Consider the following 27,504-nt stretch of genomic DNA (forward strand, 5'->3'; position numbering starts at 1 on the left):
ATTATGTGGTAAGAAAAGGCAAATTTTGCAGATGAATGCAGCACATTTTGTGACATATTTTTGCATGTATTATTTTGGCATGAAAAAAGAGGCGTGTTACAAGTGGAGAAGAAAGAGGGTAAGGAAAAAAGAAAGCTGTAAAGAAGCAGAGAAATGAAAAAAGGGGGAGGAAAAAATCAAAAAGAAAAGAAGAGAGACTAGACACAGGAGAAGATGTAAAAAGCCATGTGCATGCGTAAGCGAGGCGGTACTTCCTTGCAATATTTTTGTATTGTTAGATTGTCTAAGACAAATGTATAGCTCACATATGACAGAGAGATTTCATACCACCCCACACTGAAGGAACGGAAATGTCACACATTAGAGAACTAGCAAATTGACAGACCTACTGCGATATGTACCAAAGAGCAGAGAAGTTAATCATTCACAGCACGTCTAGGCCCCACCCTCTCTTTCTCTGTGCTGGCTCAACCAGAAGAACTGGATCGGAAATGCACAGGGCAAGAGGCTGCAGAGACAGGGAAGGCCAAAGTTCGGAAAGTGAGGAAAACTGCTGCACTGAAAGAACAACTCTTCTGAGCAACTTGAAATCCTTTTTCGAGTAAGTGTACTCTTTTCTCTTCAGTCTTTAAAGGTCCCAAAATACCGCTGATTATCTTCTAGAGGGGTGTAGGAAAATTAAGGTACAGCAGGTGCAGTGACACCTGGGACTGGAGGTGTGAAGATCCACTGCACCCCAATTATAGCTTTCTTTTGCTACCTGACATGGTTGTCAGGAACCTAATTTTTGTTTCTGCACCATTGACCTTAAACTTGCAGACCAAATAGTGAGTGTTCACAATGCAGCTAATCTTGTGGACAGGAGTATATAATTTAGTAACTCAGAAATTCATTCTGCACAAACAAAAAATGTTTGTAAGGAAATAAGCAATTTTGGATTAAACAAAATGTGGAGTAGACGGTATGGGATATGTCTATCAATACGCGACCAAAGATCCTAACATTTTTTGCCTTTGGCATCATCACTCAGGAAAAACTCTGTAAATCATCGCCACATAGATAATATCGCATTCCTAACCCCCTGACTGGGAACCATCAGCTAAGGGACACAGTTGGGATGACTCTTTCTTTGATGCTACACAAAGCACGAAATAATAAATATTTGCATTTTAGTTCCTGTGCATAAGAAAACAGTGCACCAGAATGGACTAAAAAGTCAATAACATTCCTCATTAACTCTGAAGATTGTAAAGATGCTTTCAGCATACCATCTAACAAGTGGCAAGGATCTCTTACAGGGAAGCACTTGTAGTGTTTTTGCTCATTAGTTCTTTTCCTGTGGTTATGGCTTTGATCGAAGCGTAAACAGTTAGTCCTCCTTTCCAATGGCCGAAGTTTGAATTTCAGACTGCAGGAAGGTGGTAGGTCTTATAGCCTTAGAGATGAAGGGGATCCTCTAGCCAAGTTTCCTGTAGGAGTACTAAGTCAAACTTTTGAAAAAATGACAGTAGTGAGGGGTCGCTAATTTTAGTTTCTGCACCATTGACCTTAAACTTGCAGACCAAATAGTGAGTGTTCACAATGCAGCTAATCTTGTGGACAGGAGTATATAATTTAGTAACTCAGAAATTCATTCTGCACAAACAAAAAATGTTTGTAAGGAAATAAGCAATTTTGGATTAAACAAAATGTGGAGTAGACGGTATGGGATTAGGGCCAGGGCTGCCGGCTTTAGAGCAGGGTACCAGGTTTGAGTCCCAGAGTAGGCTCAATATCCTATGATTCAGGGCAATCTCCCAGGGCTAAATATTATTCTGGACTTATGCAATGCAAATGGGGCTTATATAATGTCCATTGGTCAAATAAATTATATATAAAATTGTAAAAACACAACGTGCCAGAGTTACGTTATGTTTTAAAGCAACATACTCATAGGAATCAACAACAAGCATTGGCAAAGCCAATAGGTTACGGGAATCCGAGAAGTATTGGCGTTGGCAATGGTATTGTCTTTCAGACATGTTATGGAGTGGCTATTTAGCCATAGTTGAATGCACTGGGGAGGTAGTGCCCGTGACGACCGTTGGCCGACGGCAGCACTTATGGGGTTAATTAATGAGTAGGCTTTCCTTTTTTCAGTTTCTATTTTTGGTAAATTCTGGTAGGGTTTTTTCAGTATTTTCAAGTGATTTCAATAAGTTAACAAAAAAGTGGTTATCAGTGGTTACACATTTTCGTTTCCATTAAAAACAACAGAAACAGTGTTTTTCCGGTGTTTATGGAATGTTTTGCATTTATTATTGCTTGCTTTCTGCACTGATAGCCCGTGGTATATAGACAGTGTACGTTTAGTGTATATGAGGTCCAAATAGACTTATTGTAGTACACCATACAATACTTCTTCAGTGAGTCTTTGGTCATGTGCGCTCGCTCTTTCTTTCCCATGTAAACTTCTGTGAAAAGGCGCTCTCAACATTGGCAGTTGAGAAGGGCAATGCCAAAACAGCCAGTACACAATTTGTTAACTCTGGCCAATGACCATTACAATACTGGTGCACTTGAAGATGCGATTCTCAGGGCAAGTTCTGCAACAATTGCATTGAGCTGGACGCTTGCCTTCAGAGTTATTGAAGTGGTCAAAAATGAAGCAGCACTTTTGAAACTACCGAAGAAATTTCCCTTTACGGAAGGGATCTAGAAATTGTACCACAGTGAGGTTTCATCGACTTCAAATGCCATGATTGGTGAAGGTACATTTCTATGCATCACTGCAAGCCATTTCTCATACATCGTAAAATAACAGTTTCTGAATTGTTCTTCATAATTGCTTTGCTTACCAAGTGGCAAGCACTCTAACATGGATTATGCTGCAGTGCCAAAGTCACTAAAGGTGTCGCCCAGCCTACTCTGCAGGAGATGTTTAACATCTACACCAATTATGCTTAACGCTAGGCAGACAAGGGTGTCTATCAATACGCGACCAAAGATCCTAACATTTTTTGCCTTTGGCATCATCACTCAGGAAAAACTCTGTAAATCATCGCCACATAGATAATATCGCATTCCTAACCCCCTGACTGGGAACCATCAGCTAAGGGACACAGTTGGGATGACTCTTTCTTTGATGCTACACAAAGCACGAAATAATAAATATTTGCATTTTAGTTCCTGTGCATAAGAAAACAGTGCACCAGAATGGACTAAAAAGTCAATAACATTCCTCATTAACTCTGAAGATTGTAAAGATGCTTTCAGCATACCATCTAACAAGTGGCAAGGATCTCTTACAGGGAAGCACTTGTAGTGTTTTTGCTCATTAGTTCTTTTCCTGTGGTTATGGCTTTGATCGAAGCGTAAACAGTTAGTCCTCCTTTGCAATGGCCGAAGTTTGAATTTCAGACTGCAGGAAGGTGGTAGGTCTTATAGCCTTAGAGATGAAGGGGATCCTCTAGCCAAGTTTCCTGTAGGAGTACTAAGTCAAACTTTTGAAAAAATGACAGTAGTGAGGGGTCGCTAATTTTAGTCCCGGGGCCTTTGATGTTCCATGAGCAGAGTTTTAAATTCCCGTCATTGTTTCCCTGTTCGATGTTGGGTCATGGAGTGTCTGTTCTTAGGTTTATAGTTTTGGATATCCAAGATTAATCAGTTGGGAGATGGTTTCCTTCTTGCCTCCATCGACCCCGTTGTGGGGCTGAGTGTGTCTGGACCTGTAACAGAGGTACTGCGGGCTCCCTTGAGGACTGAGTTGACTTGCTCGTGCGCTCTCGGGCTGCTGGATAGCCTCTTGTTGGGAGCAGGTTGATGTTGGAGCAGCGGGACCAGGTAACCAACTGCTCGTGCTGATACACTCGGATCCCCCAAGCTTCTAGTTGTTGTTCTTCGCGGAGGATTCTCTCTGCTAGTTCTGGTGTTACCCATTCCGTCTTAGTTGCCTCTTGGTCCGAGAGATGCTTGAAGGTTTCAAATTCTACTGACAGCAGGTCTTGGGTTCTGATCCCGGCCAGTCTCCTGATTGCGTTTAGAATTTGAAGAATGTTACCACGGTTTAGGACGTCCCTTCTTCCTTTTGACTAGTACTCTGGGACAAACAGGATTATTTGTGAAGACGCTGGCTGACATTTGTTAGCTGGATTTCTGCTGCCTAGGCGCTTGCGGACTGGCTCTTTGCTGAAAAATTTCGTTTGTAATTTTGTAATTTTTCTGCTTTGTTGCCCTTGTTGGGGCTGCGCTCTTTGAAGTTAGATTGTTCACAGATATTGGGTAGTGGAGGAGTGATCGTTTCGATTTTTGCTTCTGAGTTAGATTTGAGAGCCGAAGGTTGGTGCTGATTAATGTCACGTACCACTGGCCAGCCACTTGAGGGTTTTGGGTCGTCGGGTAAGTTGCTTCTTCCTTTGTTCTATGGGCTGGCCCTTTGCTGTTACCGAGTGAGTTACAAGTGCTGGGTGGGTTGAGGTCTTGGGTGGCCAATTCGTGCACCTCCTTATGTACTCACTTCTTAGGGCCGATTAGACAGTAAAACAAGACCTGGTGGCATAATAAGCTCCAAATTGGTCTCTGGATACAATTGAGAAGAATTTATATAAAGCAAACAGAGGCAAAGTCACCATGGACAGAAAGTGCATGTCACGTGAGCCTGTAATGTATTCTCAGTACAAAATATATAAAGCTAAAACAGTCAAACTCTTATGAGACAAGGTTACAGTAAGGTGACCTTAAGTCAATTTTTGGGATGTGGTTGTGATAAAAGGCAAAATCTGGGACCCTGACGAGTCGCTATCAGGAACAAAGAGAAAGACATTATAGCCATCCTCATGGCTATTTAATCGATACACACGCGGAATATTGGTGTATAAAGCACTCTACAGTTCCCAATACACTGTTAGAAAACTAACCGCACCCATTATTATAGTCGGCAAAAATTGTGCCAAACAGGAGCCCTGTAAACTAACCTGTATCCAGCGCAAACTACTCCTGTTGGTGAAACAGCATATTTGCCAAACGGACACCAGTTTAATTAGGTCCTTTTGGCGATCCCAGGAAAGACACAATGGACAAAAAGGAAGTGTTCTGTCAATCCTGCACAGTGGCAGCCATTATTGTGTATTTCCCAGGAAGAGGTTGTAAGGAAAATTACCAACAGAAGAGGCGTGAAAAAGCAAGAAATTGTGCTTAACTGAGTCATAAGACCAAAGTAAAAAGCAGATTGTCACAGAAAAGTATGGATTCTAGCTGCTCAGCCTTATCAAATTTAACAATATGATAAGTCAACATACCTTATCCATGTAGGAATATTCAGGAAAATTATAATGTTGCATATTTAATCTCACTGTGTGTGATATTAAGCATCTAATATTATGGGAAATGCTGTCAGAAGAACAATAAACATGCAAGAAATTGTGCTTTACCGAGTCATAGGACCAAAGTAGAAAACAGATTGTAACAGAAAAATATAGGTTCTAGGCGCTTTGCGTTATGACATGTAGCAATATGATAAATAGACATACCTGATCCATGTCGAAATATTTCGAGAAATCATAATGTTACATACTTAATTTCATTGTGTGTGATATTAAGCATCAGACATTTTCGGAAAGTCAACCACCTTTACTCCTAATAATTGGTTTAAGATAATAGTATCAAACACTACATTGCAGATTCTTTATAAAATAATGGTTGCTGTATAGTAGCAAGTAAAGAAACTGAACAAATCCAGATAAGGGGATAAGACTACATACATGATTGCGCTAAAGAGATACACATGTGTAATGCCTAGTGCACATATTATACAGTACTTACTAGGACATGGCCATGAGTTGTACATAATCGAACATGTCATGTTGTGCATTGCTGTGGTAATGTGGAGGACATAGATTGTTAGTACATTAGTCTGTCAAAAATATATGTAATTCTCTACCCCTTTCTACTTCACGCAGTTTAAGAATCCATTTAGTTTCCATTCTTCTCAGGGCTAAAACTCTATCCCATCCTCTTGGATTAGTGGTAGCTTGTGGTATCCCATGAAACTTGATGTTAGTTATTTCCAAGATGGAGTGTGCTGTATTGTAATGTAAGGCAAATGGATAATTGGAATTGTTATTTTTTATGGCCCTGATGTGTTCTTGGAACATACATGCAATATGGGGCTTTAGTCAGTTGATATCAGTCCTGCCTTTCACTTCTCTTATGAGACCAGTCATTGGTATTTTGAGCAGCACAAGGCCTCCGTTGGTAGTGCCACTTTTAAATGGAACATAATTTGTTCAGTATTCTCTCCCAACACCAAGACATTTAATACATCTCAGGTTAGACCCCCAAGTCTATCATTTTGAAAGAGATGGGCACTGAGTCGAGCATCATTTTCCATCTTTTCACTTCACTTATGATAATCGTGCACAGTGGCACTTATTTCTCGACACCACGCTTCTTTTAATGTACTATTCACATACTTTTTATATTCACTTACTTTTCACACCTCAACCCCCTGAGTCACATTACAGATTCGGTCTAGTCTCTTACCATATTGTTTGTAGCTTCCTTCGTAACAACACTTAATTTTGTACTAACAATTCTGAAATGGTAAGTTTCCCTTATAAGCTTGTCTCTACATTCATCTTCTCCATTGAGTAATTTTGAAAAAAATAATGTTCCTAAAACTCTACTTCTCAATGTTATATAGCCTTGAAAAAGTCACTGCATGATGAAACACATGGCGGCTTTCACCAGTGTATTGAAAACTGGAGAAAATTGATTTGTGGAACAGGACTATACTGAGAAATACTCAAACGAGGTTTCTCTACATTAAAGAAACCCGTTTTGTATAACATAGGTCCTTCCTGTTTGAACCTCATTTGTTTCTTGAACATTTCATTTGGAGTGCTTTGGCATTCCTTCCTGTTATTCTTTTGAGAGCTTATGTCTTTTCGTTGAATAAATACACACTTCTGATTTGACCCAATTAGTCATGGCTTTAATTTTCCTTAGCAACTGTTTGATTTCTAGCAATGTATCAGAGTAAAATGTGAAGTACTTATTTTTCTTTACCATGAAGGCAGGTAATACAACTGATTTTTTTATTTCTACTTTGTTAAGTGCATACACTGGTTAACACTGAATGTGATGGTCATTTTAATTTAGGTGCAGGCATTCATCATACTAATGTCCACACGCACCAAAGATTGGTGTTGCAAATTCTATTTGGGTGTTTACTACCGGCGTGTTTGTTTCACCTTGATTATTGATCAGTGTGAAATGTTTTGTGACTATTGAAATTGGATACAGTACAGGACTTGCAATTGACAAAGGGACATGTTACAAGGATGTATATGTTGAATTCTTCTAATTTGTGGCTGACATTGATTTCACAGTTAATTTCTAAGGTAAAGCTTACACATTGTCTAGTACAATTTCTACATCATGTTAAATTACACTTATCCCTATGATGTGTGTTGCATATGCTTTTAATGTGAGAGTTTTAGTAATTTCTATAAACACACCTGTATAGTGACTTTTTCATTTTTAGTGTGTTTCTTTACATTTCTTAAACATCAACATTACAGACATATGCATTGCACATTGATATGTAATTGCTTGTAAGAGAGATTTATAAATGCATGCGTCCTGTGCATATGTTAACAGTTAAGTCAATAGGTAACAGGTAAGAGTGTAGCTTACCATCGATTGTGTCAATAACAGTGTTGGTTTTGTTTGTCATCAAGCTGCAATAGCAGTGGCAGGAATTTCTGCCTTGTATACCTTCCATTCCGCAACATAGGTGTGGAGATTTTACTGCCAAAGCCACGTAGACAGGAAGGTACCTCAGGATTGCCCCTGCAGGGAAACAGGTGGTCCTCCCTCTGACAGCCGATTTTGCCTCTTCCGGCATCGACACAGTTGAAATTTCCTGGTAATGATGGCGGGACCCTGGCGGTCTTTCAGCTATGGACCCTAGACACGGGTACAAGGCAAACGTCAACAAACAAACAAACCAACCCCACTGCCTGAAAAATATTTCTTAAATAAAGGATCACGTCTAAGTTTGAAGCAGAGGGGAATAAGTCACATCATCACCACAGAGCTAAAACAGTGTGCACCAAACGCTTTTATAAAAAGCTTGATAATATGTACGTTTTCATTTTGTTAGGATATATATCCTTAGTTTAGTGTGTATTTCAATAATACGCAATTATATCAATATTCATAAATAGCTCATAAATAGTCAATAAAATAGATACAAAAGACAAATATGTATAAACAATTACAAAGACCCCTATCCATCAGACGTGTGCACCGTAAATGTGAGAGACCTGGTGCAAGGGTCACACCTTCTTTTGGGTGCTTTGAGAATAAGATGAGGGGACAACAAATGCCTAGGGAATCTGAGTCGGGCTCAAAAGGTAGCCCACATGGGTAGAAATTGTTGCCTTACTTAGTTTCAACATCCAGCGGAAAGAATGATGACCTCAGGAGACGTGCATGAGACACTGGAGACACAATGTAAGAAATAAGGCCATGAGGTATCTGGGCGGGGACGATTTAAACGAAATATGTATATAATAGGCAATATCCAAATACTACGAAGTGAATCAAAAAGCCATCAAGGAAAGAAGATACGATCTGATGTGATAAACTGAATAAATCACGGGTCCGGTCCGGATGCCAGCGCCACCATCGTCTCAAAAAGATAGAGTTACTTAATCAAACACATACAGGTTTGCAACATTTCATCAACTCCTTTGACAAATATACATTAGAAAAATATCTTGAGCATAATATAAAAAAACTAAGATCCTGACAATTGGAGTTTCTCCATTTAGATCATGGCCCTGGTGCTCAAGAGGGAAACCAATTGAAACAAATAAAAGCTATTGGTACCTTGGCATCTTGTTTGATAACAACATTTCCTTCATAAAAGCCACTTTGATTTACTTAGGGCTGAGGCTGCTACTCACATCTTCTCCTTTAAGGCTGTTTGTGACAAACTGGCATGTCCATATTATGCCCATCTTTTGAATATAATGTAAGCTAAATTAATTCCAGCCCTATCTTACAGCTTATTCATTTTTCAAAATAAAGATGCAAATTATTGGACCTGCTGTAGGTCAAGGCGGTAAAATCGGTCTTTAGGATTCCGATGTATATTGGCCAGCCCCAAAATCAAATAGACTTTGCCCTTAAAAGGGAAAGATGACAGGATCTAGTGTACCAAGTAGCATTCTTTTTTTTTTTTATTTTATATTTTTATTGAAAGGTTTTTTCCCCTTCTTTTTTACATACATACATACAGGGCACTGCAATATTTGCATAGAACATAACATATCATGTATTAAAAGAGATGCAGGGTAAGGCATAAAAGTAATAGTTAGTTTAAGAAAATGCAAAGGAAGGAGAAAATAGATATTTCTATCAAATAAAATAAATAAGTAAGTGCACTGATAAATAAGGTCCAAACAAGATTACAAACTTTTCCCCCCAAGTTGGGTCAAAATCAGCGTACCTAAATGTATCTTAAACAGTAATAAACATCTTAACAAGGTATATATTGTTCAAGCATTTCAAACCTTTCAAACCATACTCCCTTCTTTCCAGCGAGTAATGGGATCCCAGATATGTTTGCCAGTTTTTCTTCCCTTTTTCCCTTTCCTTGCATATATCTCAATTTCTAAGTTATATATTGATAGTAATTTAGCCAGCCATTGGTGAAATGATGGTGGTAAAGGATCCAGCCATGCAGATGCAATACAAAGTCTCATGACTGCCATAGCTAAGAATAAACAGGATTCCCATCTATCCTGGTGCTGTCTCTCCTCCTCCGTTATCCCTAGGAGAATTATTGGGGGGGTAAGGAGAGTATTTATTCCTAATTCTTGGTTCAAGAACCCCTGTATGTTCTTTATAAGTGGCTGCAGGTGAGGACATGTTGCAAATACGTGATTTAGATCCGCCTCTGAATTTCCACATCTAAAGCAGTTAGTTCCTGCTGTCCCCCCCCATTGGGCTATCTTTGCCGGTGTATGGTATAGGTGGTATAGTGTTTTGTAATGTTGCGCCTGGAGAGGTGCTGAGCATAACAGTGTATACCCCATTTCCAGAGACATATGGAAGCTTTCCTCCCTGACTTCCAAACTATCTTTCCATTTATTTGCCCATTTTTCGATATCATCCTCTTTTGAGTTTAATAACTCAGCATAGAATCTCTTTATAGTGCATTCCTCACCTGCTTCGATCACTTCCATGATTGCATTTTTACTAAATCCTGCCACACCACCTTGTTTGTTGTGCAAAGAACTCCTTATTTGTAAATACTTAAAAAATTGTCTTTTATCTATTGCATACTTAGCTTGTAATTCGGAAAACTGGCAGACACCTTGCTGATCCATTAAGTCACCTATCCTTCTAATTCCTTTTCTTTACCATTCTATAAATATAGTATCAGAGACTACTTCAGCCGGTAAGTTTGGATTTCCTCTCAGTCTAGTGTAGAAATTATACCGCCCTAGCCCAAATCTTTTAGTAAAGGCTTTCCAAACAGTATAAGCCGCTAGTAACGTTCTAAATCGTGTCCTTTTGTAATAGCTCATTTCAGTATATTTTAAAAAAACATTTTCTGCTTCTGGGCCCAACAGTAAACCATAAATTGCTAGTGATCCCAACTCAATCCACCCATCAGATTCTCCACCCCCCGCTAAACCACACATATTTTGCAGGGCTGCTGCCCAATAGTAAAACTTTAAGTCTGGCAGTGCCCACCCCCCCCTCTCCCGTGGAAGTGTCATAAATCTAAGTGCTCTCCTGGTTTTCCCCTTTGCCCATATAAATCTGTTGATCATATCTTCTATCTTCTTAAACAATTTAACTTCAAATAATAAAGGTATTGCTCTAAAGAAATAAAGGAACTTAGGTAAGATCAACATCTTTACTACATTTGTTCGTCCCACTATTGATAAATGTAGATTATCTAATCTGTCTAAATCTCTCCGTACTTTATTAATTAGGGGTGTTAAATTCTTTTCCACTAAATGGTCTAAATCAGCTGAGATAGACACTCCTAGATATGTGCCTGCCTGGACAACTCGGGTATCTGTACACATGGTATTATGTTTTTTAATTATCTGGGTCTTATTAGTGTTGAGTTTATAACCCGAGATTTCCCCAAACTTCAAAGCTTCTATTTCCACTTGGGCAATAGCCTCCATTGGTGTTGGTGTAATTATTGCGACGTCGTCAGCATACGCTAATATTTTACAATAGCCAGTTCGAGTGGGCAGTGCTTTAATTATATCACAAGTCTCTATTCTCCGAATTAATGGGTCCATATACATTGCAAATAACAACGGAGAGCAGGGGCAGCCTTGTCTCGTACCTCTTCTAATCTGGAATTGTGCTGTAGTCCCCGCATTCACACGCACAGAGGCCACAGGATCTACGTATAGCCCCTGAATTGCTTTAATATACTTTTTTTTTACTCCTGATCTTTCAAGGATATGCCACAAATAGTCCCAGGAGACCCGATCAAATGCCTTTTCCGCATCTAGTAACATAATCGCCATTGGGTCCCCTGAGACTGCTGTGGCATTGAATAAAGTTATTACCTTACGTGTATGGTGCGTGGTGCCTCCTCCAGGTATAAAACCATGTTGGTTATTACTCACTACTCTATCTATTATTTTAGCATATCTTGTTGCTAATACTTTAGAAAAGATTTTAGTATCCGTGTTCATCAAAGTAATGGGCCTATATGACCCCGGTTCTTCCGGAGGTTTCCCTTTCTTTAAAATTATCACTATTTCAGCCCCCCCCCCATGACCTAGGTATTGAATCTCCAATTTGTGCCTGTTGCAACGTCCTAACCATGTCAGCTTCTAAGATGTCCCAGAATACTTTATAAAACTCTATTGGGATCTGGTCTGGGCCTGCAGCTTTTCCAGAGGGGAGGTGCAAAATAGCGTTTTTAATTTCTTCCCCCTGAAAGACTTCCTCTAAAGTATCTGCCTCTTCATCCGAAAATCTAGTCACCGGGATTTCCTGTAGATAATCTCTAATTTTAGTAGCATCTCCCCTTATTGATTCCTTATATAACTTCTCATAAAAGTTTCTAAACACTTCCCTTATTTCCCCTGGCTCTGTATGAATCCTACCAGAAGTATCCCTAATCTCCCTTACAGTTCCTAACGCTTCTTGCTGCCTTGTTCGGACAGCTAAGGTTCTACCCGCTGTTTCACTACATTCGTGACATTTTTCTCTTTTTGCAGTATATAATTTTGCAGCCTTTCTAGCGATTTCTCCCTCTGCATCCCCTTTCGCTTTTACAAGTTCCAAGATTACGTTATCTACTGGGATACCGCCTACTATACATTCCTCTAGTTTCTCTTCAGCCTTAAGCACTGCCTTTGCAAGTTCAATATTTCTCATCAGCTCTTGTTTTCTCTTATAAGAGTTAAAGCTCAAGGTTTCTCCCCGGACCCCCGCTTTAAAAGTATCCCATACTACCCCTACAGTAGAGCTATCTCTGTTAATCTCAAAAAACTCTTTGATCCATACTTTCATGTGATTCACGTATTTTTCTTCCTGCAATAATCCTCTTTCAAAAGTCCATTGTCTTTGCTCTCGAATATTTGCCGGTTTTGGTAGTGTAAGGATTAGGGGATTGTGATCACTTAGGATCCGTGGGAGTCTTTCTATTGTTGATTCTGGTATAAGTACATTTGATATAAAAAAATAATCCAATCTTACGCAGATTTTATGTGGGGCCGAATAATATGTATAACCCTTATTTCCAGCATTTTTTTTCCCCCAAACATCAGATAAAGTATTATTTGCCACTAATCCCTGCAAGGCTTGGCAAACACGCCTCTTTCTCCCAGAGTATTTACCGAATGAACCTAAGCCTAGACCATCAGCCCCATTAATATTCAGGTCCCCTGCCGTAATAATTCTGGGTGCCCAAGTCGCTAGCTCCACATCTAAAAATTGAAGAATCTCCGGGTCATCCTCAGTTGATCCATATACAGTTACCAGCGTAGTCCATTCCCCATCTATCATACATTCAACCATTGCCCACCTCCCCCATTGATCAAATGCTTTTTTTCTTAGGAGCAGGTTTTTATTTCTAGATAGTATAGCTACTCCCCTCTTTTTGACACCCTGCTGTGAACTTACTAGTACCTGATAGCCCAGTTGTTTTAAATAGAATTCTTGTGAAGTCATGACGTGTGTCTCTTGTAAAAAAATAAAGTCCACATTCATCTGTCTTAATAACATTGAAATTTTTAACCTTTTCTGAGTATCATTTAGCCCGCACACATTCCACGTTACATATCTAGTCCCCATAGATAATTCATTTTTTTGTTACCATACAGATTCACGTTATACATATTATACAATTTGTTTCCTTTTACCTTATTTCCCGTTTCCTCATATTTGTCCCCCTCAGCAAATAAATGTTTTCCTTCTTTCTTTTGTTTTAAACTCCTGTCTATCTTAGTTATCCAACATCCTATAAGCACTGTATCATCGTTATTTCTATTCTTTCTCTTTTCATATTTTCGTTTCCCTGACCATTCTCTCAGTTCAGTTTTTTCATTCACTGAAGTACTTCTCTCTTTCATATGCCGTGCCGTGTCCTGTCTCCCCCCTAGCTCCCCCCCAAGTCCCCCCCCCCTCCCTTACCGGCAAATAGGTCAATCCTGACCTATATGTGACAGCCGAGCCCCCAGGGGGCTTTCCCTCATCCACTCTCCCGTGTTCCCTTGTTATATAACTATTATTCAAATAGTGAACAGCTAAGCAATCCCAATAACATTTTTATTTCTTTTTTATGGAAACTACTTGTCTTGTATCTTCAACCCGATTAGGAGTGTTCCCTATGTGTTCTCTCTTCTCGGAGATAGGACAGATACTCCTGTGCAACTATTTCAGAGAAGAAAACTCTAAACTGACCATTGCAACCTACTTTAAGACGAGATGGAAACAGCAAATAAACCTCGCACCCTAGATTTTGGAAAGGTACTATAAGTTGCCTCATACGCCATCTTCTCTCAACTGTTGTGGGACAGAAGTCTGGGAGAGCAAAAAAGGTTATGTCCTTATAAGTACGTTTTTTGTACGGTTTAGCCTTAGTTATTAGTTCCTCTCTTAGCAAATAGTTCCCAAGATAAACGAGAATAGCTCTTGCTCTTGGACTCGCATTACCCTTTTTTTGTGACAGGGGAAATCGGTGTGCTCGTTGGACCTCTTTATCCCAGTCCCAGTTATTCATCTCAGGAAAGGCTCCTTTCAACAGCTCCACCACGTATGCTCTTACGTCTCCACCCTCTTTCCCTTCCTCCACCCCAAGCAGTCTTATGTTGTTTCGCCTCTGCCTATTTTCAAAGTCTTCAAGTTTCCACAGTATATCAGACTCAGTTTTCTCCTGCCCTTGTCTGAATTCCTGAAACTTTACCACCTCGTCTTCTACTTTGCCAGTTCTCTGCTCCACCTCCGTCAGTCTACCAGAAAATTCAGTGTACAGTTCATTTACTTTATGAAGAGATCTCTGTATTCTCCTATTTGCTCGTTTTGCTCTTTTACTTTCAAATCGGGCTTCTTCTTGCATTTGTTTAAGCGTAGAGAATAAAAGGTCAAATCTATCTATGTCTGTATCTGGATCTGGAGAGTCTTGTTGTTGATCATGACCCTGCGCTTGCCCCCGCTCCTGTTCCTTAATCACCTTCGCTTCTTGTGGATCGCCTCGTCTTACTCCATCCTGCTGTTTTTGTGATGAAGCTAATTTATCCCGGTTTAGCTTTTTAGGCCGACCTCTCTGTGTCGCAGCCGATTGTCTACTAGCTCTTGAGTGTGATCCCCCCCTATGTTTATGATTTTTGATAGCTCCTTTCTGCTCCAACTCGGATAACGAGAGATAGTCGTCTGATTCCTGCGAACTGCTTGATGAATCACAAGACGAGGTAGAGCTCAATTCTGTTTCAGTAAATTCCTCCCCTTCTTTATCATTGTTACATGTTAGGGTACGCTCATCCCTATGTTGTCCTTGAGCAGAGAGGCGTCTAATGCTGCTGCCCCCCTCCTTTTCAATTTTTCTACGATCTTGTGACGTGAGGTCATTTGATCTAGTAGGCCTTGGAGGGCCAGCCAATCTATGAGGCTTTGATTTCATAGTTGCTTTAGGGATAGCACCACTGGTTGGGTTGATCACAAGTAGCATTCTTGAAACACTCAGTCCCTGGCCTCATTGGAAACAGGATCTCTTGTTAACATATGCAGATTAGTATCACCAACTCTGCTCATACTGGCCCATGGAGGGCTTATATGATGGATTCCCACCAAGCCTTAGGCCTAAAGGATCATAAACCTACTCAAATAACTGCAGTTTACTTCAAGCACTCCGTGAATCAATCAACAAATATTTTCATTATTTGAATAAAGTTGGATAAAGGAGCTACTGTAGCAAACAAGCATTTGCAATTCAATCGGTCTCGCCTTTGGGACCTTATATGTATTTAGCTATGTAGCACATTAGCCTGGGTGCGGAAACATCTACTGTTCTTTAACATGGAGGAAAGGTAAGCACCAAACTGCATAACACACCAGGTATGGGAACACATGGAGAGAAATATTGCCTTTCAGTGAGCAATGGTATAGTCCAAAGCTCTGTATTTAATATGAAATCACGGCCTTCGGTGGTCATTTCACTGTAAATATAAGATTTGAAAATAATAATATTGTCTATAGCTGCTTTTGGAAGACCATTTCAATGGACTAGAATCTAGAGAATGCTAAAGTGATTCTGGTATTTTACTGACCTCTGCTGGTCATTTTATATCTAGAAAGTAAAATAGAGGTAAAAGCATATCAGTGTGTTTATGTTAAAATCTATTAAAACACCATCAAACTTTGCTGAGACCCTTTTAAAAACGTGCGATCAAGCTGTGATTTTATGTTTATCTGGCACTTCTATTCCATTCATCTGCCGGTTTGTCACGTTGTTGGCTGAGAAAAAACTGTCTGTTTCGGAGTCACAGCAGTGTGTTTTGCTTTATAATTCAACTTGCTTCTTAACTGAGGTCTTTGTTGTTTACTCGTTAATAGCCGGCTAGCTCAATTAATTATTTTACAGATCCATCAACTCTCTGCGTTTTTAGTCAATTGTAATATGTAACCTCAGCCCATTTGCACATGTTTTTGAATGCGTTGCAGCTGTTTTTGCTGTCTACTAACGTCTGGTTATAGTTTAGTGGACTTGGAACTTTGGACTTAAGAAATCATTCAGTTATAAGACCTGCAGCATATTTGTACAATGTCTAAAGTTACTGATTTTAATTCTGCTGCTAAGTAAGGTCTCGTTCATCTGTTCAATATGCATTTGCACTTTCGGGATTTACATTTGTCCGACTTAATTGTTGGGTTGGAACACTAAAGAAATGCATTTTGCACTTCAAATTTGTTTATAGTAATGTAGCTTATATGGGCTTTGTATTTAAGCTGTTTTAAATGATTCTCTTTTATTTATGTGATTGTAATGATTTAAATTAATCAAACAAAAAATAATTAGAGTAACCACCTCTTAGTACACTGGTCTTGCGTCCATCTTGCCTGTGTCCCTGTTTCAGTGTTCTTCTGTTGTCTTACTCTTCTGGCACTATGTCTTAGTGTCACTATCTCAGTGTCAGTATTTTTGTGTTCTACCATCCTATGTCAGTGTCCAAATTAAATTTCCCTGTGCCAGTGTTCCAGCATTAGCCTCTGTGCCCTCTGTCAGTATTCCAGAGCCACTATTCCCATATTAGTATTGGGGCCCCTGTTTCAGTGTCTCTTGCTCCAGTGACCTGGAGTCATATGTAAGTGGGCTAATACCGGTTGGTAATGGCTGAAAATCGGTAAATTTCCCGTTACCGACCGGTATTAAGCCCTTTGCGATGTAGGAGGCTGGATTTAAGGATTTGGTAATTTACCGATTCGTTATTTTAAGGAATCAGTAAAATACCGATTCCTCAATTTAAGGAATCGGAATCGGTATATTACTGAATCCTTAAATCCTATGTAGGGAGCACTCAAGTGAGTGCATTTTGGGTTTAAGGATTCATTATTTACCACCAACTACAAGTTGATGGTAAATACCGAATACCTTTAAAAAAGCAATTTTGTGCTTTTTTAAAAGTGCCATGTGGCAGACATACATGCCCTTAGGGCATGTATGTGCGCCACATGTGCACACATGCACGATTCAGGGATGCAACAGGGTGTCAATGTGACACCCTGCCACCCTTGAATATGCTCCCCCTATTACCGATTCGGTATTTACCGAATCGGTAATAGTGAATGGCTTCCCATTCATTTCTATGGACCTCCAGGCCCATAGAAATGAATGGGAAGGTATACCTTATTATCGATTCGGTAAATACAGAATCGATAATAACTTATATTACCGAATCGGTAAAATGTACCGATTTTTTTACCTACATTCTATTTACCGATCCTTAAATACCGAATCGGTAAAATTCTTCATTTAGGAATCAATAAATAGAAATTACCTACATCTAGCACCTAGTCTCGGTGTTGAGTTTGTCTGTGTCAGTATCATAGTTATAGTGTCCATTTGCCAGTGTCCCTGTGTCAGTTTTCCCTTGCTAGTGTCCTAGTGACAGTGTCCCGTTGTCACTTTTTCACTGTAACCATGTCACCACGCATTTATTTACAATGTATGTGGTGCGGGCATATGCTGGCAACGGCACCTGCGTGGTAAAGGCTATCAGCATTGTTAGAGGAGTGTAGAGTTCTATCCGCTTCCTTTTGACTACGTGTGTGTAGTACCTCACTAGAGTTGCCTCGTCCTGAAAAGCTAAGGGGAATTGCTGATTTTATTTTAAAGGGTCTGGGGGCCAGGGCACAGATTTAGAGTTCAGGGCGGGCGGTTATTTTTTAAAAGGGCTGGAGACTAGAAGGGAGTCACGCAAGGTTCTAGATTTAGGGTTTAGGGAAGTTTCAGGTATTTTTTAACAGGTCGAGGGTTGCACTAGGGTTCTAGATTTAGGGCTTAGGGAAGCGTTGGGTAACTTTTAACAGGGCTGGGTCGCGCGGAGGGTTTCAATTTAAGGCTTATTGAAGGGCTGGGTAATTTTTAACAGGGCAGAGGTCGCGCTGGGGTCTAGATTTAGGGCTTAGGGAAGGGTTGGGCAACTTTTTAACAGGAAGGGGGTCGCGCTGGGGTCTAGAATTAGGGTTTAGGAAACCAGCTTAAGGGCTGAGAGCAGGGATTAGGAAAACTTTTGACATGCATAGGCATTTATCATACATGCTTTACAACAAAATATGTTGTATAACAGGCTTGTTAAAGGATATACGTGGTAAATGCATTCACGTTGTAACGCATGCGTGGTAAAGGCATGCGCTGCAGTGGAATGCATTGTTCCATCATACAACCATCATTGTTTGGTACCCCTTTGTCAGGTGTCCGTGTGAGCCAGCAAAGTCAGTGTACTAGCCTTTGTGTCCCTCATGATGTCATTGTTTGCTTATAAACTAATTATACCATCCTAGCTCCACTTCAAAGCACTAAAAAGAAGGAAGAGCCCAGATGGAAGAAGCTAAAGAAGGACAACAAATCTGGGTCTTTAATACAGATATGGCCCATTGTCCACAGCACAGCTTACCCTTAACTGGGTGTACTGGATGGAGATTGGGAAGGAGCATCCTTTTACAGAAAATGTACTGCTCACTGTGCAGGTATGAGCATGTTCCTGCAGTGTGAATAGAGCATTAGTGAAAGGTGGACCAGCTGCCGGCCTTCCTTTCAATAAGGACGGAGACCCAACCTCAGTTTCAGGGGGGGAAGGTGGGGGGGGGGGGGGGCAGTGAATTCCTATGGTTCCTTCGTGCCCTCATTTCTCACTCTGGAGGGAAGTCAGCACTTTGACTGTGTGACACCTTCTATGTGGCATGCAGACATTGCAATTCTTGATAGATTTTTTCCTTTTCACCTAAATCTGTGATACGATACGGACACAATGGTAAAGGGTTTCCTCATTTGCATGGAAACACCCCCTATGCATATCTGGGAATGCCTCCGTGTCATTTTACTGATGCATAATTTTGTCTACCATGTTCCATATTATAAAGGGGCCACACAAGTGTCTGCGACCTCTTCTGTAATATCAAAGTGCTCAGTGGGCACATACAAAACACATTTGAGCCCAGGGGACTTTGTAATATAAAGCCCTATATGGTCTAAACAATGGTCCATGCGTGATGAGTCTTTTAGGAAGGATAACGTGGGAAAAACGTAGTAAATTAAAAATTTTGTTGGAAACCCTCTTAAAAAAAGGAGAGTTGACAATGCATCTCACTAATGAATATCTATAGTGACTCATTATGGCTCATTATGGCTATTTATATATGATGCAAATTTTTCGAGATGAATATGGGGGAGCGGTTTTGCTGATCTTCTGAAAATGTACCAAATGATCTGAAGTTTGTTTATCAGCGCAGAGAAAGTCTTTAATTTTAGCTTTCACGTTGAACTAATTCCGAGGTTGTAGTGCTTACATGCTCCAAGCTTTGGCTTTGAACGCAATCTCTTGACCTTCCAGCCCTGCCTGCTATCTGTTGCATTTAAGGGGGCCAAGCATTAATATGTGAATGCTGGGCTCTTCCAGGCCTGCTAGGGCTACAGCCATGGCATCATAACATATCACATGTGTAAGTAAGTATTGTGTGTCCTGAGCACCTCCTCCTGGTGGGCATCATCAGGCAACAAGTCCAATATTGTGTGCCAACATACTCCAAACAACACTTTCAAGGTCTGTGAAGGCAGATTGCATCTCAGAAACCAATAATTTATTGTGACTCCTTGTACCCCTGGCTTGCTGATTTCAGCTCACCAGCTGGCTTCACTCAGTAAGCACCTGCCAGACTGGAGTCGAAGGAGAGTACAATGAGCCCTGAAAAGAAGTCCAAAAAAGGTGCATCTTTGCATAAGTACAACAGCAAGTTAACAAAAAGTTAAAAGTAGTCGCATTTCCCTCATTGACTGGTGGCTGGTAGTGCTGTCAGAAAAAGAAATGGTTTGCTCCCTAAATCGATAGAGTTGACAAAAATGTAATGGTCACCCAGAATCAGGCCCACAGTTAAACTACTCTGGCCAATACCTGGTCATCTCATTGCAGGAAAGCCTCTGCGGTCTGTCCTGTATTTATTTAGCTCTTCATTGCCGCATGAGATTTGTACACTTTTATCCATCCCTACAAAGTCAAGAGCTGCATTAGCAGAGCCAATACAAAACCATTATTAGAATGGATTTGTGCTCGACACCTGCTATACTGAAGCAACTCCCTCCAATAGTCACTCATGTGCAGAATTGGCCACCTCACCGAGGCACTCTGGAGGTGGATATGCCCCAAGCTTCAAAACTGGGTGACAGATGCATCCCGACTATTGACTGTTCTATTGGTCCCTGATTTTGAACCTGCCACCACAACACCATCAGCAGCATGCTGTTCCCAGCAACATCCTACTTCCCACCATTTAATACCCACCGCCACCTTCCTCCAAGATAACACATGCTAGCCTCATCCCTCAAACATTGACAGTGGACTCTCTGCCTGTGAATGCTGCAGAAGTCGGGTAGTGTAGACAGTAGTCCACCAAACCACTGCATGTACTCTCTAATCTCATAATCAAAGTATGCTACTTTTTGTAGGATTGTGACCCCTGTCACAGGTAGGCATCACAATATATCGGTCCATAAGAGTTGCTTTGGCTGTCGACTAAGTACTCAGATTACTCAGAACTGTATCGAAGGAAAGGGATTTAGCAGCTCAACAAAGTAAAAGAAGTCCTATTATACTGAAGGAACATTCTCAAGAAATAGGCAATCATGTCTTGACTCCAACTTAATTTGGTGGGTAAAAAAAGGCGTTTTTTTTATGCTTTAGGTTCTTATACAGCCCACTGTTGCACTTTGGGGAATCATGGGTTAAGTCTGAGGATAAAAACAGACAACGTCTTTTTTGCAATTCATCCCCGAAACTATAGACCATATCCTCTGCCTATGTCCTTCTCTACAGGACTTAAGAAGCGGGCAATAGAACACACAAAGAAGCAACAATGTACTGTTTTGCTGGGAGTGCTAACAAATTAATTGGGTGTTCATCCCAATTTATTTCTTTGATGGGTCTGCATCTTAAGGACCAGAATAAATAATTTACCTTGTTCATGTTATATTTCAAAGTTGCACTCATGAACCTTTAACCGCTAATAATTGTATTTTACTACCAGTAGTGTCTAACTGGCTTTTATTGTCTTAGTGTGATTTCCCCCTAATGTTGTGCTTTCAAACTACCTCTTTTTTCTAGCCGTAGGACTCTGCGCACTTTACCACTGCTAACCTGCGCTAAAGTGTTTGAGGTATTTCCCTAAATGATGGTAACATTGAGTTATACTCTATTGGCATATTTATTTACTTGTAAGTCCCTAGTAAAGAGGCACTACATGTGCCCAGGGCCTGTGCTACGAGTGGGCCTGCAGCACTCGTTGTGCCACCCACTTAAGAAGCACTTTAAACATATCTCAGGCCTGCCATTGCGCCTGTGTGAGCGGTTTTAACCTGCCATGTTGATCTGGCAAAATAAACCTTTTGCCAGGCCAAAACCTTCAATTTTAATACATATAAATCACCCCTAGGCTAGGCCCTGGACAGCCCAGAGGACAGGGTGCAATGTGTTTAAAAAGCAGGACATGTACTTCTACATTTTACATGCCCTGGCAGTGAAAAACCCTTACATTCATTTTCCACCACTGCAAGGCCTACTTCTCCCACAGTATAACTTTGGAGATGCTGTATAACATTTCATAAGCGTAATTTCTAAATGTTATGTTACGTTATGTTAGGGTTTTATAGAGCGCATGGGTGCCCCAGCAACACGGCGTCCCAGTGCTAGCAGACAGGTGAACAGAGGAAATGAGGCTAGCTGGAGGAGAACAGCCAAGTTTTAATCAGTTTCCTGAATGCCCAGTAATCGTGGGAGCTGAGGTCAGCAAGTGGGATAGAGTTCCATAGTGCAGGGGCCTGGGCTTTGAAGGAGCGACCCCCAGCTCTGCACCGGTGGACACGTGGGACACACAGCAAATGGTGCTCACCGAAGACCTCCAGGCCTCCAAGCAAACCTGCCAAAAACTTTAAAAAACCTGGATCCATGAATGAACACCGGAAAGCTACACGGCCACAAGAACCCCACCCGCAGACATCACCTCATCAGATACGCCAAAAGAGCCTCCTTCAAAGACCGCCTGGACAACAGAGCACACAACAGCAAAGAGCTCTTCAACAATGTGAAGGAACTCTTCAAATCCAGCTCCAACACCAACGACATCCCACCCTCACAAGACCTTTGCGACTCGCTGGCCCCCTTCTTCCATCACAAGATCGCAGACATCCACGACAGCTTCAACACTGTCACCGAATGTATAATGTTACGTAGCGTGCCATTACTTAGCATGCTTTTTTTACGCAGTTTTTACTTAGCAAGTGCCTTTATTTAGCAGCATTTTATAACGCACACCATTACTTCGCATAATCATTGAAAACCGTTGAAGTGGCATTACTTAGCAGTACAAATCTTCGCAGGGTTTTACTACGCATAGAAATTCTATTTTTTTTTTAATAGCTTTAGGATAAGAATTACATTTCTGATCATACAGTAACCCTCAAACACTACTCTACCCTACACTACTCTAACAACACTACACTACCCTAAACCTTAAAACTCTACCCCTACACAACCGTCCCCCTTCACCCAGTGTGTGCACTTCACTCTAACACTACTCTGTACGACCGCCCCGACACTACCCTAAACCCTAAATCACTATCCTACACTACCCATACACTACAACACTACCCTAAACCCTAAAACACTACCCCCTACACTACACATACACTACAGCACTACCCTAAAACCTAAAACACTACCCCCTACACTACAACACTACCCTAAACCCTAAAACACAACCCCCTACACTACACATACACTACAACACCACCCTAAACCCGAAAACACTACACTAAACTACACATACACTACAGCACTACCCTAAACCCTAAAACACTACCCCCTACACTACACATACACTACAACACTACCCTAAACCAAAAAAACTACCCTACACTACACATACACTACAACACTACCCTAAACCCTAAAACACTACCCCCTACACTACACATACACTACAATACTACCCTAAACCCATAAACACTACCCCCTACACTACACATACTCTACAGTACTACCCTAAAACCCTATCCTACACTACACATACACTACAACACTACCCTAAACCCTAAAATACTACCCTACACTACACATACACTACAACACTACCCTAAACCCTAAAACACTACCCCACCACTTCCCTACCCCTAATCCAACTCCGTCCCCTATACTTTAACAATACCCTACACAACCCCCTTACTACCCTAAACCCTAAAACACTACCCCCTACACTACATATACACTACAGCACTACCCTAAATCCCAAAACACTACCCTACACTACAGATACACTACAACACTACCCTAAACCCTAAAACACTACCCAACACTACACATACACTACAACACTACCCTAAACCCTAAAACACTACCCCCAGCACTTCCCTACCCCTAATCCCACTCCGTCCCCTATACTTTAACACTACCCTAGACTACCCCGTCACTTCCCTAAACCCTAAAACACTACCCTACACTACACTACAACACTACCCTAAACATTACAACACTACCCCCTGCACACTACCCCCTACACTACACATACACTACAATACTACCCTAAACCCATAAACACTACCCCCTACACTACACATACTCTACAGTACTACCCTAAAACCCTATCCTACACTACACATACACTACAACACTACCCTAAACCCTAAAATACTACCCTACACTACACATACACTACAACACTACCCTAAACCCTAAAACACTACCCCACCACTTCCCTACCCCTAATCCAACTCCGTCCCCCTATACTTTAACAATACCCTACACAACCCCCTTACTACCCTAAACCCTAAAACACTACCCCCTACACTACATATACACTACAGCACTACCCTAAATCCCAAAACACTACCCTACACTACAGATACACTACAACACTACCCTAAACCCTAAAACACTACCCAACACTACACATACACTACAACACTACCCTAAACCCTAAAACACTACCCCCAGCACTTCCCTACCCCTAATCCCACTCCGTCCCCTATACTTTAACACTACCCTAGACTACCCCGTCACTTCCCTAAACCCTAAAACACTACCCTACACTACACTACAACACTACCCTAAACATTACAACACTACCCCCTGCACTACCCTAAAACTAAAAAAACTACTCCTCAGACTCCTTCCCTTAATAAAGATACACAGTCCCTCTTACCTCTCTCCTCTTGGCACGTCACATCTCCTCGTAACTCACACGGCTCGTAGTAAAGAAATGCGTACTAAATGCATTTACGAAGTAAAAGCATGCTATGTAGCAGCATGCATAGTAATGGTAAACGTGCACTAAAAAATGCGGACAAAAAGTACAACGAAGTAATGCTCACGTAGTAACGGTGCATTACCCTGTCACCACCTCGGCAACCACTGAGACCCCCGCTCCCACAACCACCACCCGCCTGATCTCCTGGACCAACATCAACGACAACGACACCATCAAGATCATGAGCACCGTCTACTCTGGATCCCCAGAAGACCCCTGCCCACACCACATCTTCAACAAAGTCAGCAGCACCATCGACCCCAAGGACCTCAAGAACGTCCGACCCATCTCCCTGCTCCCGTTCCTGGCGAAGATCATCAAAAAGGCAGTCAACAAACAACTGACCAGCTTCCTAGAGGAGAACAGCATCCTGGACCCGTCCCTGCCCGGGTTCTGCAGCAACCACAGCAGTGAAACTGCCCTCATCACCGCCACCGATGACATCAGGTCCCTGCCAGACAACGGAGAAACCGCGGCCCTCATCCTCCTGGACCTGTCAGCTGTCTTCGACACTGTCTGCCACCGCAAACTACGAACATGCCTCCACGATGCCGGAATCCAAGGGAAAGCCCTAGATTGGACCTCCTCCTTCCTCTCTGGCAAAACACAGATCGTACGCCTCCCCCCTTCCGCTCCGAAGCCACCGAGATCCTCTGTGGGATACCTCAAGGCACATCCCTCAGCCCAACATTGTTCAACGTCTACATGGCACCACTCACACACATCGCATGACGGCACAACCTTAACATCACCTCCTACGCCGACAACACCCAGCTGATCCTCTCCCTCACCAAGGATCCACACACCACCAAAACCAACCTCCACAAAGGAATGAAGGCAGTCGCCGACTGGATGAGGAACAGCCGACTGAAGCTGAACTCAGACAAGATGGAGGTCCTCATCCTTGGATCAACGCCCTCGGCCTGGGACGACTCCTGGTAGCTGACTGCACTAGGAACACCCCTAACACTCACCGACCACGCACACAACCTGGGGGTCATCCTCGACTCTACCCTCTCCATGACGAAGCAGGTCAACGCGGCTCCTCCGCCTGCTTCAACATCCATCACATGCTTCGCAGGATCTTCAAGTGGTTCCCACTGAAACAAGAAGGAAGGTCACCCAGGTCATGATCAGCAGTAGACTGGACTACGGAAACGTACTCTATTCAGGAGCCCCGGCCAAACTCCAGAAACGGCTTCAACGCATCTAGAACCCCTCTGCCTGCCTGATCCTTGACATCCCTTGCTGCAGCCACATCACACCCCACCTGAGAGACCTACACTGGCTCCCTTTCAACAAGAGGGTAACCTTCAAACTCCTCACCCACGCACACAAGGCACTCCACAACGCCGGACCAATGTACCTCAACAGCCGACTCAGCCTCTACACCCCCACCCGCCAGCACCGCTCCACAGGACTGCGGCCTTGCCACCGTTCCCCGCATCCGAAAAGTGACCGCCAGCAGCAGATCATTCTCCCACCTCGCCACCAAGACATGGAACACCCTCCCCATCTGCCTGCGGCAGACCGAAGACCTTCTGACCTTCAGAGGACTTCTCAAAACCTGGCTCTTCGAACAGCAGCAGCTTCGCCCCTCCCCCCAGCACCTTGAGACCCTCGCGGGTATGTAGTGTGCTTTACAAATGCCATGATTGATTGATTGATTGCTCAGCAGAGCGCAGTGCTCGCAATGGAACATAAGGTGTACATAGTCCCTGCAAGATTTGGGAGACCTGGCCATGTATGATCTTATGTGTAATAAAGAGGGGTTTATTTGTGATATCATTTTTTACAGGACTCTCTGTTTGATTGGCAGCCAGTGGAGGTGGCTAAGGAGATTGGAGGTGTGGCAGTTCCTAGGCAGGGCAAACAGAGTATGTACTGTGGCATTCTGTACCCGCTGGAGTTTTGCAGTGACTGTTTTATTTACACTGAGCAAAAGACCATTGCAGTAATCAAGGCGCAATTGGACAACTGCTTGGACTATCAGTTTGCAGGTGGCAGCACCAAAGAATTCCACAATGGGTTTTAAGCCACGCAGAAGGCCCAAACAGGTGCCAGCTACTTTTTTAGCATGGGGCTCGAATGAGAGGGTGGGGTCGATCAAGACCCCTAAATCTTTGACTGCATTTTACGGTGGGGAAGAGGTGCCCAGGATCGCTGGCCACCATTGGTTGTCCCACTTGTGGATGTCACTGCCAACCAAGAGCACCTCCGTCTTGGCTGAATTAAGCTGTAAGTAATTATTTGCCATCCAGTCGCTGATGGCCAGCACATCAGCACGGAATTTTAGTTGATCCTGAGAAGGGTTGTTGGAGAAAGTAAATACCAGCTGGGTATCCTCCGCCTAAGATACCATTTTGATGTTACGTTCTTTTGCCAGAAGGGCCAAAGGGCGGACATACACATTAAACAATGTAGGGCTCAGAGCAGAGCCCTGCAGAACACCACAGCTGAGAGGGTAGTTACTAGACTGATAGGGGGGCATGTACCTGGAAGGAGCGCTCTGATAGAAATCAGGCAAACCATGCCAAGGTCCTGCCTTTGACCCCAATCTCCTCAAGCCGTTGAAGCAGGATTTTATGGGAGACTGTGTCAGAGGCTGCACTGAGATCGAGTAAAAAAAGTGCTGAAGTATTTCCCTAGTCTAGCGTGGCCCACAACTGCTCAGTGACCGCCAAAAGGGCTGTGCCTGGGGCGGAACCCATTCTGAGAACTATCTAGAATTTGGTTGGCCTCCAGATAGTTGGTCAAACTTATGTTAACATGGGACTCCATGATTTTGGCTAGGTAGGGAAAACTCTCTGGCAGAGATGCAACTAGTGTAGGAAGAGATAATCAGTTCATGTTTGGTGTCTTTGGAATTACAATCTAAAATCCTAACGTATGGTGAAGTTGGATTTTAAATTGCAGTTCTGGAAATGCCACTGTTAGAAAGTTGGCACTGTTCTTGCTTTA

At 42.1% G+C, this 27,504-nt stretch overlaps 1 protein-coding gene across 1 annotated transcript in view; it reads left to right on the plus strand.

The window, feature by feature from the left end:
* Nucleotides 1-472: 472 nt before the first annotated feature.
* LOC144799561 (arylamine N-acetyltransferase, pineal gland isozyme NAT-10-like) overlaps nucleotides 473-27,504 on the plus strand; it is a 95,516-nt gene continuing 68,484 nt past the window's right edge. The window contains exon 1 of the mRNA XM_078670928.1: nucleotides 473-601. The gene's annotated coding sequence lies outside the window, so the exon portion shown is untranslated. The remainder of the gene's footprint in view (nucleotides 602-27,504) is intronic.

This window comes from Lissotriton helveticus, chromosome 12 (assembly GCF_964261635.1).
Source record: "Lissotriton helveticus chromosome 12, aLisHel1.1, whole genome shotgun sequence".
Taxonomy (NCBI): domain Eukaryota; kingdom Metazoa; phylum Chordata; class Amphibia; order Caudata; family Salamandridae; genus Lissotriton; species Lissotriton helveticus.